Genomic DNA, 18,481 nt, shown 5'->3' with positions numbered 1-18,481 from the left:
CGAAACGGGAAAGGACAGGCCGAAAAATAGAGAACAAAAAAAATTTCCTTCCTATCCGTTCGAACCCGACCCGAGTTAGAAAATTCAAATATAAATGCAAAAAAATTCTAAAAATTAAAAAACATCATCCAGGCTTTATTTCAAGACGAAACGGGTCAGCACAGGCCAAAAAATAGAGAAGAAAAAAAATTTACTTCCCATCCGTTCGAACCCGACCCGGGTTAGAAACTTCAAAAATAAATGCAAAAAAACTCTAAAAATTAAAAAACAACATCCAGGCTTCATTTCAATACGTAACGGGAAAGGACAGGCCGAAAAATAGAGAACAAAAAAAATTTCCTTCCTATCCGTTCGAACCCGACCCGAGTTAGAACATTCAAAAACAAATGCAAAAAAAATTCTAAAAATTAAAAAACATCATCCAGGCTTCATTTCAGGATTAAACAGGTCTGGACAGGTTGAAAAATAAAGAAGAAAAAAAAATTTCTTCATATCCGTTCAAACCCGACCCGAGTTAGAAAATTCGAAAATAAATGTAAAAAAATTCTAAAAATTAATAAACATCATCCAGGCTTCATTTCAAGAAGAAACGGGTCAGGGCAGGCTGAAAAATAGAGAAGAAAAAAAATTTCCTTCCTATCCGTTCGAACCCAACCCGGGTTAGAAAATTGAAAAATAAATGCAAAAAAATTCTAAAAATTAAAAAACATCATCCAGGCTTCATTTCAAGACTAAACGGGTCAAGGCAGGCTAAAAAATAAAGAGGAAAAAAAATTTCCTTCCTATCCGTTCAAACCCGACCCGAGTTAGAAAATTCAAAAACAAATGCAAAAAAAATTCTAAAAATTAAAAAACATCATCCAGGCTTTATTTCAGGATTAAACGGGACAGGACAGGTTGAAAAATAAAGAAGAAAAAAAAATTTTCTTCCTATCCGTTCAAACCCGACCCGAGTTAGAAAATTGAAAAATAAACGCAAAAAAATTCTAAAAATTAAAAAACATCATCCAGGCTTCATTTCAAGACTAAACGGGTCAAGACAGGCTAAAAAATAAAAAGGAAAAAAAATTTCCTTCCATTCCGTTCATACCCGACCCGGGTTAGAAAATTGAAAAATAAATGCAAAAAAATTCTAAAAATTAAAAAACATCATCCAAGCTTCATTTCAAGACTAAACGGGTTAAGGCAGGCTAAAAAGTAATGAGGAAAAAAAATTTCCTTCCTATCCGTTCAAACCCGACCCGAGTTAGAAAATTCAAAAATAAATGCAAAAAAATTCTAAAAATTAAAAAACAACATCCAGGCTTCTTTTCAATACGAAACGGGAAAGGACAGGCCGAAAAATAGAGAACAAAAAAAATTTCCTTCCTATCCGTTCGAACCCGACCCGAGTTAGAAAACTCAAAAACAAATGCAAAAAAAATTCTAAAAATTAAAAAACATCATCCAGGCTTCATTTCAGGATTAAACGGGTCCGGACAGGTTGAAAAATAAAGAAGAAAAAAATTTTCTTCCTATCCGTTCAAACCCAACCCGAGTTAGAAAATTCGAAAATAAATGCAAAAAAATTCAAAAAATTAAAAAACATCATCCAGGTTTCATTTCAAGAAGAAACGGGTTAGGACAGGCTGAAAAATAGAGAAGAAAAAAAATTTCCTTCCTATCCGTTCGAACCCGACCCGGGTTAGGAAATTGAAAAATAAATGCAAAAAAATTCTAAAAATTAAAAAACATCACCCAGGCTTCATTTCAATACGAAACGGGAAAGGACAGGCCGAAAAATAGAGAACAAAAAAAATTTCCTTCCTATCCGTTCGAACCCGACCCGAGTTAGAAAATTCAAAAACAAATGCAAAAAAAATTCTAAAAATTAAAAAACATCATCCAGGCTTCATTTCAGGATTAAACGGGTCCGGACAGGTTGAAAAATAAAGAAGAAAAATATTTTCTTCCTATCCGTTCAAACCCGACCCGAGTTAGAAAATTCGAAAATAAATGCAAAAAAATTCTAAAAATTAAAAAACATCATTCAGGCTTCATTTCAAGAAGAAACGGGCCAGGGCTGCCGGAAAAATAGAGAAGAAAAAAAATTTCCTTCCTATCCGTTCGAACCCGACCCGAGTTAGAAAATTGAAAAATAAATGCAAAAAAATTCTAAAAATTAAAAAACATCATCCAGGCTTCATTTCAAGACTAAACGGGTCAAGAGATGCTAAAAAATAAAGAGAAAAAAAAATTTCCTTCCTATCCGTTCAAACCCGACCCGATTTAGAAAATTGAAAAATAAATGCAAAAAAATTCTAAAAATTAAAAAACATCATCCAGGCTTCATTTCAAGACTAAACGGGTCAAGACAGGCTAAAAAATAAAGAGGAAAAAAAATTATCTTCCTATCCGTTCAAACCCGACCCGAGTTAGAAAATTCAAAAGTAAAGGCAAAAAAATTCTTAAAATTAAAAAACATCACCCAGGCCTTATTTCAAGACGAAACGGGTCAGGACAGGCCGAAAAATAGAGAAGAAAAAAAATATCCTTCCTATCCGTTCGAACCCGACCCGGGTTAGAAACTTCAAAAATAAATGCAAAAAAACTCTAAAAATTAAAAAACAACATCCAGGCTTCATTTCAATACGAAACGGGAAAGGACAGGCCGAAAAATAGAGAACAAAAAAAATTTCCTTCCTATCCGTTCGAACCCGACCCGAGTTAGAAAACTTAAAAACAAATGCAAAAAAAAATTCTAAAAATTAAAAAACATCATCCAGGCTTCATTTCAAGATGAAACGGGTCTGGACAGGTTGAAAAATAAAGAAGAAAAAAAAATTTCTTCCTATCCGTTCAAACTCGACCCGAGTTAGAAAATTCAAAAATAAATGCAAAATAATTCAAAAAATTAAAAAAGCATCATCCAGGCTTCATTTCAAGAAGAAACGGGTTAGGACAGGCTGTAAAATAGAGAAGAAAAAAAATTTCCTTCCTATCCGTTCGACCCCGACCCGGGTTAGAAAATTGAAAAATAAATGCAAAAAAATTCTAAAAATTAAAAAACATCGTCCAGGCTTCATTTCAATACGAAACGGGCAAGTACTAGCCGAAAAATAGAGAACAAAAAAAATTTCCTTCCTATCCGTTCGAACCCGACCCGAGTTAGAAAATTCAAAAATAAATGCAAAAATAATTCTAAAAATTAAAAAACATCATCCAGGCTTCATTTCAAGAAGAAACGGGTTAGGACAGGCTGTAAAATAGAGAAGAAAAAAAATTTCCTTCCTATCCGTTCGAACCCGACCCGGGTTAGAAAATTGAAAAATAAATGAAAAAAAATTCTAAAAATTAAAAAACATCATCCAGGCTTCATTTCAATACGAAACGGGAAAGGACAGGCCGAAAAATAGAGAACAAAAAAAATTTCCTTCCTATCCGTTCGAACCCGACCCGAGTTAGAAAATTCAAAAACAAATGCAAAAAAAATTCTAAAAATTAAAAAACATCATCCAGGCTTCATTTCAGGATTAAACAGGTCTGGACAGGTTGAAAAATAAAGAAGAAAAAAGAATTTCTTCCTATCCGTTCAAACCCGACCCGAGTTAGAAAATTCGAAAATAAATGCAAAAAAAATTCTAAAAATTAATAAACATCATCCAGGCTTCATTTCAAGACGAAACGGGTCTGCACAGGCCGAAAAATAGAGAAGAAAAAAAATTTCCTTCCTATCCGTTCGAACCCGACCCGGGTTAGAAAATTGAAAAATAAATGCAAAAAAATTCTAAAAATTAAAAAACATCATCCCGGCTTCATTTCAAGACTAAACGGGTCAAGGCAGGCTAAAAAATAAAGACGAAAAAAAATTTCCTTCCTATCCGTTCAAACCCGACCCGAGTTAGAAAATTCAAATATAAATGCAAAAAAATTCTAAAAATTAAAAAACATCATCCAGGCTTTATTTCAAGACGAAACGGGTCAGCACAGGCCAAAAAATAGAGAAGAAAAAAAAATTACTTCCCATCCGTTCGAACCCGACCCAGGTTAGAAACTTCAAAAATAAATGCAAAAAAACTCTAAAAATTAAAAAACAACATCCAGGCTTCATTTCAATACGAAACGGGAAAGGACAGGCCGAAAAATAGAGAACAAAAAATATTTCCTTCCTATACGTTCAAACCCGACCCGAGTTAGAAAATTCAAAAACAAATGCAAAAAAAATTCTAAAAATTAAAAAACATCATCCAGGCTTCATTTCAGGATTAAACAGGTCTGGACAGGTTGAAAAATAAAGAAGAAAAAAAAATTTCTTCCTATCCGTTCAAACCCGACCCGACTTAGAAAATTCGAAAATAAATGCAAAAAAATTCTAAAAATTAATAAACATCATCCAGGCTTCATTTCAAGATGAAACGGGTCAGGGCAGGCTGAAAAATAAAGAAGAAAAAAAATTTCCTTTCTATCCGTTCGAACCCGACCCGGGTTAGAAAATTGAAAAATAAATGCAAAAAAATTCTAAAAATTAAAAAACATCATCCAGGCTTCATTTCAAGACTAAACGGGTCAAGGCAGGCTAAAAAATAAAGAGGAAAAAAAATTTCCTTCCTATCCGTTCAAACCCGACCCGAGTTAGAAAATTCAAAAACAAATGCAAAAAAAATTCTAAAAATTAAAAAACATCATCCAGGCTTTATTTCAGGATTAAACGGGACAGGACAGGTTGAAAAATAAAGAAGAAAAAAAATTTTCTTCCTATCCGTTCAAACCCGACCCGAGTTAGAAAATTCAAAAATAAATGCAAAAAAATTCTAAAAATTAAAAAACATCATCCAGGCTTCATTTCAAGAAGAAACGGGTCAGGGCAGGCGGAAAAATAGAGAAGAAAAAAAATTTCCTTCCTATCCGTTCGAACCCAACCCGAGTTAGAAAATTGAAAAATAAATGCAAAAAAATTCTAAAAATTAAAAAACATCATCCAGGCTTCATTTCAAGACTAAACGGGTCAAGACAGGCTAAAAAATAAAAAGGAAAAAAAATTTCCTTCCTTTCCGTTCAAACCCGACCCGGGTTAGAAAATTGAAAAATAAATGCAAAAAAATTCTAAAAATTAAAAAACATCATCCAAGCTTCATTTCAAGACTAAACGGGTTAAGGCAGGCTAAAAAGTAATGAGGAAAAAAAATTTCCTTCCTATCCGTTCAAACCCGACCCGAGTTACAAAATTCAAAAATAAATGCAAAAAAATTCTAAAAATTAAAAAACATCATCCAGGCTTTATTTCAAGACGAAACGAGTTAGGACAGGCCGAAAAATAGAGAAGAAAAAAAATTTCCTTCCTATCCGTTCGAACCCGACCCGGGTTAGAAACTTCAAAAATAAATGCAAAAAAACTCTAAAAATTAAAAAACAACATCCAGGCTTCATTTCAATACGAAACGGGAAAGGACAGGCCGAAAAATAGAGAACAAAAAAAATTTCCTTCCTATCCGTTCGAACCCGACCCGAGTTAGAAAACTCAAAAACAAATGCAAAAAAAATTCTAAAAATTAAAAAACATCATCCAGGCTTCATTTCAGGATTAAACGGGTCCGGACAGGTTGAAAAATAAAGAAGAAAAAAATTTTCTTCCTATCCGTTCAAACCAGACCCGAGTTAGAAAATTCGAAAATAAATGCAAAAAAATTCAAAAAATTAAAAAACATCATCCAGGCTTCATTTCAAGAAGAAACGGGTTAGGACAGGCTGAAAAATAGAGAAGAAAAAAAATTTCCTTCCTATCCGTTCGAACCCGACCCGGGTTAGGAAATTGGAAAATAAATGCAAAAAAATTCTAAAAATTAAAAAACATCACCTAGGCTTCATTTCAATACGAAACGGGAAAGGACAGGCCGAAAAATAGAGAACAAAAAAAATTTCCTTCCTATCCGTTCGAACCCGACCCGAGTTAGAAAATTCAAAAACAAATGCAAAAAAAATTCTAAAAATTAAAAAACATCATCCAAGCTTCATTTCAGGATTAAACAGGTCTGGACAGGTTGAAAAATAAAGATGAAAAAAAATTTTCTTCCTATCCGTTCAAATCCGACACGAGTTAGAAAATTCGAAAATAAATGCAAAAAAATTCTAAAAATTAAAAAACATCATCCAGGCTTCATTTCAAGAAGAAACGGGTCAGGGCAGGCGGAAAAATAGAGAAGAAAAAAAATTTCCTTCCTATCCATTCGAACCCGACCCGGGTTAGAGAATTGAAAAATAAATTCAAAAAAATTCTAAAAATTAAAAAACATCATCCAGGCTTCATTTCAAGACTAAACGGGTCAAGACAGGCTAAAAAATAAAAAGGAAAAAAAATTTCCTTCCTTTCCGTTCAAACCCGACCCGGGTTAGAAAATTGAAAAATAAATGCAAAAAAATTCTAAAAATTAAAAAACATCATCCAAGCTTCATTTCAAGACTAAACGGGTTAAGGCAGGCTAAAAAGTAATGAGGAAAAAAAATTTCCTTCCTATCCGTTCGAACCCGACCCGAGTTAGAAAATTCAAAAATAAATGCAAAAAAATTCTAAAAATTAAAAAATATCATCCAGGCTTTATTTCAAGACGAAACGAGTCAGGACAGGCCGAAAAATAGAGAAGAAAAAAAATTTCCTTCCTATCCGTTCGAACCCGACCCGGGTTAGAAACTTCAAAAATAAATGCAAAAAAACTCTAAAAATTAAAAAACAACATCCAGGCTTCATTTTAATACGAAACGGGAAAGGACAGGCCGAAAAATGGAGAACAAAAAAAATTTCCTTCCTATCCGTTCGAACCCGACCCGTGTTAGAAAACTCAAAAACAAATGCAAAAAAAAATTCTAAAAATTAAAAAACATCATCCAGGCTTCATTTCAAGATGAAACGGGTCTGGACAGGTTGAAAAATAAAGAAGAAAAAAAAATTTCTTCCTATCCGTTCAAACTCGACCCGAGTTAGAAAATTCAAAAATAAATGCAAAATAATTCAAAAAATTAAAAAACATCATCCAGGCTTCATTTCAAGAAGAAACGGGTTAGGACAGGCTGTAAAATAGAGAAGAAAAAAAATTTCCTTCCTATCCGTTCGAACCCGACCCGGGTTAGGAAATTGAAAAATAAATGCAAAAAAATTCTAAAAATTAAAAAACATCACCTAGGCTTCATTTCAATACGAAACGGGAAAGGACAGGCCGAAAAATAGAGAACAAAAAAAATTTCATTCCTATCCGTTCAAACCCGACCCGAGTTAGAAAATTCAAAAACAAATGCAAAAAAAATTCTAAAAATTAAAAAACATCATCCAAGCTTCATTTCAGGATTAAACAGGTCTAAACAGGTTGAAAAATAAAGATGAAAAAAAATTTTCGTCCTATCCGTTCAAACCCGACCCGAGTTAGAAAATTCGAAAATAAATGCAAAAAAATTCTAAAAATTAAAAAACATCATCCAAGCTTCATTTCAAGAAGAAACGGGTCAGGGTAGGCGGAAAAATAGAGAAGAAAAAAAATTTCCTTCCTATCCATTCGAACCCGACCCGGGTTAGAAAATTGAAAAATAAATTCTAAAAAATTCTAAAAATTTAAAAACATCATCCAGGCTTCATTTCAAGACTAAACGGGTCAAGACAGGCTAAAAAATAAAAAGGAAAAAAAATTTCCTTCCTTTCCGTTCAAACCCGACCCGGGTTAGAAAATTGAAAAATAAATGCAAAAAAATTCTAAAAATTAAAAAACATCATCCAAGCTTCATTTCAAGACTAAACGGGTTAAGGCAGGCTAAAAAGTAATGAGGAAAAAAAATTTCCTTCCTATCCGTTCGAACCCGACCCGAGTTAGAAAATTCAAAAATAAATGCAAAAAAATTCTAAAAATTAAAAAATATCATCCAGGCTTTATTTCAAGACGAAACGAGTCAGGACAGGCCGAAAAATAGAGAAGAAAAAAAATTTCCTTCCTATCCGTTCGAACCCGACCCGGGTTAGAAACTTCAAAAATAAATGCAAAAAAACTCTAAAAATTAAAAAACAACATCCAGGCTTCATTTCAATACGTAACGGGAAAGGACAGGCCGAAAAATAGAGAACAAAAAAAATTTCCTTCCTATCCGTTCGAACCCGACCCGAGTTAGAAAATTCGAAAATAAATGCAAAAAAATTCTAAAAATTAATAAACATCATCCAGGCTTCATTTCAAGAAGAAACGGGTCGGGGCCGGCTGAAAAATAGAGAAGAAAAAAAATTTCCTTCCTATCCGTTCGAACCCAACCCGGGTTAGAAAATTGAAAAATAAATGCAAAAAAATTCTAAAAATTAAAAAACATCATCCAGGCTTCATTTCAAGACTAAACGGGTCAAGGCAGGCTAAAAAATAAAGAGGAAAAAAAATTTCCTTCCTATCCGTTCAAACCCGACCCGAGTTAGAAAATTCAAAAACAAATGCAAAAAAAATTCTAAAAATTAAAAAACATCATCCAGGCTTTATTTCAGGATTAAACGGGACAGGACAGGTTGAAAAATAAAGAAGAAAAAAAATTTTCTTCCTATCCGTTCAAACCCGACCCGAGTTAGAAAATTGAAAAATAAACGCAAAAAAATTCTAAAAATTAAAAAACATCATCCAGGCTTCATTTCAAGACTAAACGGGTCAAGACAGGCTAAAAAATAAAAAGGAAAAAAAATTTCCTTCCATTCCGTTCATACCCGACCCGGGTTAGAAAATTGAAAAATAAATGCAAAAAAATTCTAAAAATTAAAAAACATCATCCAAGCTTCATTTCAAGACTAAACGGGTTAAGGCAGGCTAAAAAGTAATCAGGAAAAAAAATTTCCTTCCTATCCGTTCAAACCCGACCCGAGTTAGAAAATTCAAAAATAAATGCAAAAAAATTGTAAAAATTAAAAAACAACATCCAGGCTTCATTTCAATACGAAACGGGAGAGGACAGGCCGAAAAATAGAGAACAAAAAAAATTTCCTTCCTATCCGTTCGAAACCGACCCGAGTTAGAAAACTCAAAAACAAATGCAAAAAAAATTCTAAAAATTAAAAAACATCATCCAGGCTTCATTTCAGGATTAAACGGGTCCGGACAGGTTGAAAAATAAAGAAGAAAAAAATTTTCTTCCTATCCGTTCAAACCTGACCCGAGTTAGAAAATTCGAAAATAAATGCAAAAAAATTCAAAAAATTAAAAAACATCATCCAGGTTTCATTTCAAGAAGAAACGGTTTAGGACAGGCTGAAAAATAGAGAAGAAAAAAAATTTCCTTCCTATCCGTTCGAACCCGACCCGGGTTAGGAAATTGAAAAATAAATGCAAAAAAATTCTAAAAATTAAAAAACATCACCCAGGCTTCATTTCAATACGAAACGGGAAAGGACGGGCCGAAAAATAGAGAACAAAAAAAATTTCCTTCCTATCCGTTCGAACCCGAACCGAGTTAGAAAATTCAAAAACAAATGCAAAAAAAATTCTAAAAATTAAAAAACATCATCCAGGCTTCATTTCAGGATTAAACGGGTCCGGACAGGTTGAAAAATAAAGAAGAAAAAAATTTTCTTCCTATCCGTTCAAACCCGACCCGAGTTAGAAAATTCGAAAATAAATGCAAAAAAATTCTAAAAATTAAAAAACATCATTCAGGCTTCATTTCAAGAAGAAACGGGCCAGGGCAGTAGGAAAAATAGAGAAGAAAAAAAATTTCCTTCCTATCCGTTCGAACCCGACCCGAGTTAGAAAATTGAAAAATAAATGCAAAAAAATTCTAAAAATTAAAAAACATCATCCAGGCTTCATTTCAAGACTAAACGGGTCAAGAGAGGCTAAAAAATAAAGAGAAAAAAAAATTTCCTTCCTATCCGTTCAAACCCGACCCGATTTAGAAAATTGAAAAATAAATGCAAAAAAATTCTAAAAATTAAAAAACATCATCCAGGCTTCATTTCAAGACTAAACGGGTCAAGACAGGCTAAAAAATAAAGAGGAAAAAAAATTATCTTCCTATCCGTTCAAACCCGACCCGAGTTAGAAAATTCAAAAGTAAAGGCAAAAAAATTCTTAAAATTAAAAAACATCACCCAGGCTTTATTTCAAGATGAAACGGGTCAGGACAGGCCGAAAAATAGAGAAGAAAAAAAATTTCCTTCCTATCCGTTCGAACCCGACCCGGGTTAGAAACTTCAAAAATAAATGCAAAAAAACTCTAAAAATTAAAAAACAACATCCAGGCCTCATTTCAATACGAAACGGGAAAGGACAGGCCGAAAAATAGAGAACAAAAAAAATTTCCTTCCTATCCGTTCGAACCCGACCCGAGTTAGAAAACTCAAAAACAAATGCAAAAAAAAATTCTAAAAATTAAAAAACATCATCCAGGCTTCATTTCAAGATGAAACGGGTCTGGACAGGTTGAAAAATAAAGAAGAAAAAAAAATTTCTTCCTATCCGTTCAAACTCGACCCGAGTTAGAAAATTCAAAAATAAATGCAAAATAATTCAAAAAATTAAAAAACATCATCCAGGCTTCATTTCAAGAAGAAACGGGTTAGGATAGGCTGTAAAATAGAGAAGAAAAAAAATTTCCTTCCTATCCGTTCGAACCCGACCCGGGTTAGAAAATTGAAAAATAAATGCAAAAAAATTCTAAAAATTAAAAAACATCATCCAGGCTTCATTTCAATACGAAACGGGAAAGTACTGGCCGAAAAATAGAGAACAAAAAAAATTTCCTTCCTATCCGTTCGAACCCGACCCGAGTTAGAAAATTCAAAAACAAATGCAAAAAAAATTCTAAAAATTAAAAAACATCATCCAGGCTTCATTTCAGGATTAAACAGGTCTGGACAGGTTGAAAAATAAAGAAGAAAAAAAAATTTCTTCCTATCCGTTCAAACCCGACCCGAGTTAGAAAATTCGAAAATAAATGCAAAAAAATTCTAAAAATTAATAAACATCATCCAGGCTTCATTTCAAGACGAAACGGGTCTGCACAGGCCGAAAAATAGAGAAGAAAAAAAATTTCCTTCCCATCCGTTCGAACCCGACCCGGGTTAGAAAATTGAAAAATAAATGCAAAAAAATTCTAAAAATTAAAAAACATCATCCCGGCTTCATTTCAAGACTAAACGGGTCAAGGCAGGCTAAAAAATAAAGACGAAAAAAAATTTCCTTACTATCCGTTCAAACCCGACCCGAGTTAGAAAATTCAAATATAAATGCAAAAAAATTCTAAAAATTAAAAAACATCATCCAGGCTTTATTTCAAGACGAAACGGGTCAGCACAGGCCAAAAAATAGAGAAGAAAAAAAATTTACTTCCCATGCGTTCGAACCCGACCCAGGTTAGAAACTTCAAAAATAAATGCAAAAAAACTCTAAAAATTAAAAAACAACATCCAGGCTTCATTTCAATACGAAACGGGAAAGGACAGGCCGAAAAATAGATAACAAAAAAAATTTCCTTCCTATCCGTTCAAACCCGACCCGAGTTAGAAAATTCAAAAACAAATGCAAAAAAAATTCTAAAAATTAAAAAACATCATCCAGGCTTCATTTCAGGATTAAACAGGTCTGGACAGGTTGAAAAATAAAGAAGAAAAAAAAATTTCTTCCTATCCGTTCAAACCCGACCCGAGTTAGAAAATTCGAAAATAAATGCAAAAAAATTCTAAAAATTAATAAACATCATCCAGGCTTCATTTCAAGATGAAACGGGTCAGGGCAGGCTGAAAAATAAAGAAGAAAAAAAATTTCCTTCCTATCCGTTCGAACCCGACCCGGGTTAGAAAATTGAAAAATAAATGCAAAAAATTCTAAAAATTAAAAAACATCATCCAGGCTTCATTTCAAGACTAAACGGGTCAAGGCAGGCTAAAAAATAAAGAGGAAAAAAAATTTCCTTCCTATCCGTTCAAACCCGACCCGAGTTAGAAAATTCAAAAACAAATGCAAAAAAAATTCTAAAAATTAAAAAACATCATCCAGGCTTTATTTCAGGATTAAACGGGACAGGACAGGTTGAAAAATAAAGAAGAAAAAAAATTTTCTTCCCATCCGTTCAAACCCGACCCGAGTTAGAAAATTCAAAAATAAATGCAAAAAAATTCTAAAAATTAAAAAACATCATCCAGGCTTCATTTCAAGAAGAAACGGGTCAGGGCAGGCGGAAAAATAGAGAAGAAAAAAAATTTCCTTCCTATCCGTTCGAACCCAACCCGAGTTAGAAAATTGAAAAATAAATGCAAAAAATTTCTAAAAATTAAAAAACATCATCCAGGCTTCATTTCAAGACTAAACGGGTCAAGACAGGCTAAAAAATAAAAAGGAAAAAAAATTTCCTTCCTTTCCGTTCAAACCCGACCCGGGTTAGAAAATTGAAAAATAAATGCAAAAAAATTCTAAAAATTAAAAAACATCATCCAAGCTTCATTTCAAGACTAAACGGGTTAAGGCAGGCTAAAAAGTAATGAGGAAAAAAAATTTCCTTCCTATCCGTTCAAACCCGACCCGAGTTAGAAAATTCAAAAATAAATGCAAAAAAATTCTAAAAATTAAAAAACATCATCCAGGCTTTATTTCAAGACGAAACGAGTCAGGACAGGCCGAAAAATAGAGAAGAAAAAAAATTTCCTTCCTATCCGTTCGAACCCGACCCGGGTTAGAAACTTCAAAAATAAATGCAAAAAAACTCTAAAAATTAAAAAACAACATCCAGGCTTCATTTCAATACGAAACGGGAAAGGACAGGCCGAAAAATAGAGAACAAAAAAAATTTCCTTCCTATCCGTTCGAACCCGACCCGAGTTAGAAAACTCAAAAACAAATGCAAAAAAAATTCTAAAAATTAAAAAACATCATCCAGGCTTCATTTCAGGATTAAACGGGTCCGGACAGGTTGAAAAATAAAGAAGAAAAAAATTTTCTTCCTTTCCGTTCAAACCAGACCCGAGTTAGAAAATTCGAAAATAAATGCAAAAAAATTCAAAAAATTAAAAAACATCATCCAAGCTTCATTTCAAGAAGAAACGGGTTAGGACAGGCTGAAAAATAGAGAAGAAAAAAAATTTCCTTCCTATCCGTTCGAACCCGACCCGGGTTAGGAAATTGGAAAATAAATGCAAAAAAATTCTAAAAATTAAAAAACATCACCTAGGCTTCATTTCAATACGAAACGGGAAAGGACAGGCCGAAAAATAGAGAACAAAAAAAATTTCCTTCCTATCCGTTCGAACCCGACCCGAGTTAGAAAATTCAAAAACAAATGCAAAAAAAATTCTAAAAATTAAAAAACATCATCCAAGCTTCATTTCAGGATTAAACAGGTCTGGACAGGTTGAAAAATAAAGATGAAAAAAAATTTTCTTCCTATCCGTTCAAACCCGACACGAGTTAGAAAATTCGAAAATAAATGCAAAAAAATTCTAAAAATTAAAAAACATCATCCAGGCTTCATTTCAAGAAGAAACGGGTCAGGGCAGGCGGAAAAATAGAGAAGAAAAAAAATTTCCTTCCTATCCATTCGAACCCGACCCGGGTTAGAGAATTGAAAAATAAATTCAAAAAATTCTAAAAATTAAAAAACATTATCCAAGCTTCATTTCAAGACTAAACGGGTCAAGACAGGCTAAAAAATAAAAAGGAAAAAAAATTTCCTTCCTTTCCGTTCAAACCCGACCCGGGTTAGAAAATTGAAAAATAAATGCAAAAAAATTCTAAAAATTAAAAAACATCATCCAAGCTTCATTTCAAGACTAAACGGGTTAAGGCAGGCTAAAAAGTAATGAGGAAAAAAAATTTCCTTCCTATCCGTTCGAACCCGACCCGAGTTAGAAAATTCAAAAATAAATGCAAAAAAATTCTAAAAATTAAAAAATATCATCCAGGCTTTATTTCAAGACGAAACGAGTCAGGACAGGCCGAAAAATAGAGAAGAAAAAAAATTTCCTTCCTATCCGTTCGAACCCGACCCGGGTTAGAAACTTCAAAAATAAATGCAAAAAAACTCTAAAAATTAAAAAACAACATCCAGGCTTCATTTTAATACGAAACGGGAAAGGACAGGCCGAAAAATGGAGAACAAAAAAAATTTCCTTCCTATCCGTTCGAACCCGACCCGTGTTAGAAAACTCAAAAACAAATGCAAAAAAAAATTCTAAAAATTAAAAAACATCATCCAGGCTTCATTTCAAGATGAAACGGGTCTGGACAGGTTGAAAAATAAAGAAGAAAAAAAAATTTCTTCCTATCCGTTCAAACTCGACCCGAGTTAGAAAATTCAAAAATAAATGCAAAATAATTCAAAAAATTAAAAAACATCATCCAGGCTTCATTTCAAGAAGAAACGGGTTAGGACAGGCTGTAAAATAGAGAAGAAAAAAAATTTCCTTCCTATCCGTTCGAACCCGACCCGGGTTAGAAAATTGAAAAATAAATGCAAAAAAATTCTAAAAATTAAAAAACATCATCCAGGCTTCATTTCAATACGAAACGGGAAAGTACTGGCCAAAAAATAGAGAACAAAAAAAATTTCCTTCCTATCCGTTCGAACCCGACCCGAGTTAGAAAATTCAAAAACAAATGCAAAAATAATTCTAAAAATTAAAAAACATCATCCAGGCTTCATTTTCAAGAAGAAACGGGTTAGAACAGGCTCTAAAATAGAGAAGAAAAAAAATTTCCTTCCTATCCGTTCGAACCCGACCCGGGTTAGAAAATTGAAAAATAAATGAAAAAAAATTCTAAAAATTAAAAAACATCATCCAGGCTTCATTTCAGGATTAAACAGGTCTGGAAAGGTTGAAAAATAAAGAAGAAAAAAAAATTTCTTCCTATCCGTTCAAACCCGACCCGAGTTAGAAAATTCGAAAATAAATGCAAAAAAATTCTAAAAATTAATAAACATCATCCAGGCTTCATTTCAAGACGAAACGGGTCAGCACAGGCCGAAAAATAGAGAAGAAAAAAAATTTCCTTCCTATCCGTTCGAACCCGACCCGGGTTAGAAAATTGAAAAATAAATGCAAAAAAATTCTAAAAATTAAAAAACATTATCCCGGCTTCATTTCAAGACTAAACGGGTCAAGGCAGGCTAAAAAATAAGGACGAAAAAAAATTTCCTTACTATCCGTTCAAACTCGACCCGAGTTAGAAAATTCAAATATAAATGCAAAAAAATTCTAAAAATTAAAAAACATCATCCAGGCTTTATTTCAAGACGAAACGGGTCAGCACAGGCCAAAAAATAGAGAAGAAAAAAAATTTACTTCCCATCCGTTCGAACCCGACCCAGGTTAGAAACTTCAAAAATAAATGCAAAAAAACTCTAAAAATTAAAAAACAACATCCAGGCTTCATTTCAATACGAAACGGGAAAGGACAGGCCGAAAAATAGAGAACAAAAAAAATTTCCTTCCTATCCGTTCAAACCCGACCCGAGTTAGAAAATTCAAAAACAAATGCAAAAAAAATTCTAAAAATTAAAAAACATCATCCAGGCTTCATTTCAGGATTAAACAGGTCTGGACAGGTTGAAAAATAAAGAAGAAAAAAAAATTTCTTCCTATCCGTTCAAACCCGACCCGAGTTAGAAAATTCGAAAATAAATGCAAAAAAAATCTAAAAATTAATAAACATCATCCAGGCTTCATTTCAAGATGAAACGGGTCAGGGCAGGCAGAAAAATAAGGAAGAAAAAAAATTTCCTTCCTATCCGTTCGAACCCGACCCGGGTTAGAAAATTGAAAAATAAATGCAAAAAAATTCTAAAAATTAAAAAACATCATCCAGGCTTCATTTCAAGACTAAACGGGTCAAGGCAGGCTAAAAAATAAAGAGGAAAAAAAATTTCCTTCCTATCCGTTCAAACCCGACCCGAGTTAGAAAATTCAAAAACAAATGCAAAAAAAATTCTAAAAATTAAAAAACATCATCCAGGCTTTATTTCAGGATTAAACGGGACAGGACAGGTTGAAAAATAAAGAAGAAAAAAAATTTTCTTCCTATCCGTTCAAACCCGACCCGAGTTAGAAAATTCAAAAATAAATGCAAAAAAATTCTAAAAATTAAAAAACATCATCCAGGCTTCATTTCAAGAAGAAACGGGTCAGGGCAGGCGGAAAAATAGAGAAGAAAAAAAATTTCCTTCCTATCCGTTCGAACCCAACCCGAGTTAGAAAATTGAAAAATAAATGCAAAAAAATTCTAAAAATTAAAAAACATCATCCAGGCTTCATTTCAAGACTAAACGGGTCAAAACAGGCTAAAAAATAAAAAGGAAAAAAAATTTCCTTCCTTTCCGTTCAAACCCGACCCGGGTTAGAAAATTGAAAAATAAATGCAAAAAAATTCTAAAAATTAAAAAACATCATCCAAGCTTCATTTCAAGACTAAACGGGTTAAGGCAGGCTAAAAAGTAATGAGGAAAAAAAATTTCCTTCCTATCCGTTCAAACCCGACCCGAGTTAGAAAATTCAAAAATAAATGCAAAAAAATTCTAAAAATTAAAAAACATCATCCAGGCTTTATTTCAAGACGAAACGAGTCAGGACAGGCCGAAAAATAGAGAAGAAAAAAAATTTCCTTCCTATCCGTTCGAACCCGACCCGGGTTAGAAACTTCAAAAATAAATGCAAAAAAACTCTAAAAATTAAAAAACAACATCCAGGCTTCATTTCAATACGAAACGGGAAAGGACAGGCCGAAAAATAGAGAACAAAAAAAATTTCCTTCCTATCCGTTCGAACCCGACCCGAGTTAGAAAACTCAAAAACAAATGCAAAAAAAATTCTAAAAATTAAAAAACATCATCCAGGCTTCATTTCAGGATTAAACGGGTCCGGACAGGTTGAAAAATAAAGAAGAAAAAAATTTTCTTCCTATCCGTTCAAACCAGACCCGAGTTAGAAAATTCGAAAATAAATGCAAAAAAACTCAAAAAATTAAAAAACATCATCCAGGCTTCATTTCAAGAAGAAACGGGTTAGGACAGGCTGAAAAATAGAGAAGAAAAAAAATTTCCTTCCTATCCGTTCGAACCCGACCCGGGTTAGGAAATTGAAAAATAAATGCAAAAAAATTCTAAAAATTAAAAAACATCACCTAGGCTTCATTTCAATACGAAACGGGAAAGGACAGGCCGAAAAATAGAGAACAAAAAAAATTTCCTTCCTATCCGTTCGAACCCGACCCGAGTTAGAAAATTCAAAAACAAATGCAAAAAAAATTCTAAAAATTAAAAAACATCATCCAAGCTTCATTTCAGGATTAAACAGGTCTGGACAGGTTGAAAAATAAAGATGAAAAAAAATTTTCTTCCTATCCGTTCAAACCCGACCCGAGTTAGAAAATTCGAAAATAAATGCAAAAAAATTCTAAAAATTAAAAAACATCATCCAGGCTTCATTTCAAGAAGAAACGGGTCAGGGCAGGCGGGAAAATAGAGAAGAAAAAAAATTTCCTTCCTATCCATTCGAACCCGACCCGGGTTAGAAAATTGAAAAATAAATTCAAAAAAATTCTAAAAATTAAAAAACATCATCCAGGCTTCATTTCAAGACTAAACGGGTCAAGACAGGCTAAAAAGTAATGAGGAAAAAAAATTTCCTTCCTATCCGTTTGAACCCGACCCGAGTTAGAAAATTCAAAAATAAATGCAAAAAAATTCTAAAAATTAAAAAATATCATCCAGGCTTTATTTCAAGACGAAACGAGTCAGGACAGGCCGAAAAATAGAGAAGAAAAAAAATTTCCTTCCTATCCGTTCGAACCCGACCCGGGTTAGAAACTTCAAAAATAAATGCAAAAAAACTCTAAAAATTAAAAAACAACATCCAGGCTTCATTTCAATACGAAACGGGAAAGGACAGGCCGAAAAATAGAGAACAAAAAAAATTTCCTTCCTATCCGTTCGAACCCGACCCGTGTTAGAAAACTCAAAAACAAATGCAAAAAAAAGTCTAAAAATTAAAAAACATCATCCACGCTTCATTTCAGGATTAATCGGGTCCGGACAGGTTGAAAAATAAAGAAGAAAAAAATTTTCTTCCTATCAGTTCAAACCCGACCCGAGTTAGAAAATTCGAAAATAAATGCAAAAAAATTCAAAAAATTAAAAAACATCATCCAGGCTTCATTTCAAGAAGAAACGGGTTAGGACAGGCTGAAAAATAGAGAAGAAAAAAAATTTCCTTCCTAACCGTTCGAACCCGACCCGGGTTAGGAAATTGAAAAATAAATGCAAAAAAATTCTAAAAATTAAAAAACATCACCCAGGCTTCATTTCAATACGAAACGGGAAAGGACAGGCCGAAAAATAGAGAACAAAAAAAATTTCCTTCCTATCCGTTCGAACCCGACCCGAGTTAGAAAATTCAAAAACAAATGCAAAAAAAATTCTAAAAATTAAAAAACATCATCCAGGCTTCATTTCAGGATTAAACAGGTCTGGACAGGTTGAAAAATAAAGATGAAAAAAAATTTTCTTCCTATCC

Source organism: Quercus robur, chromosome 11 (genome assembly GCF_932294415.1).
Source record: "Quercus robur chromosome 11, dhQueRobu3.1, whole genome shotgun sequence".
Lineage (NCBI taxonomy): Eukaryota > Viridiplantae > Streptophyta > Magnoliopsida > Fagales > Fagaceae > Quercus > Quercus robur.
Note: the sequence above shows the minus strand (reverse complement) of the source record.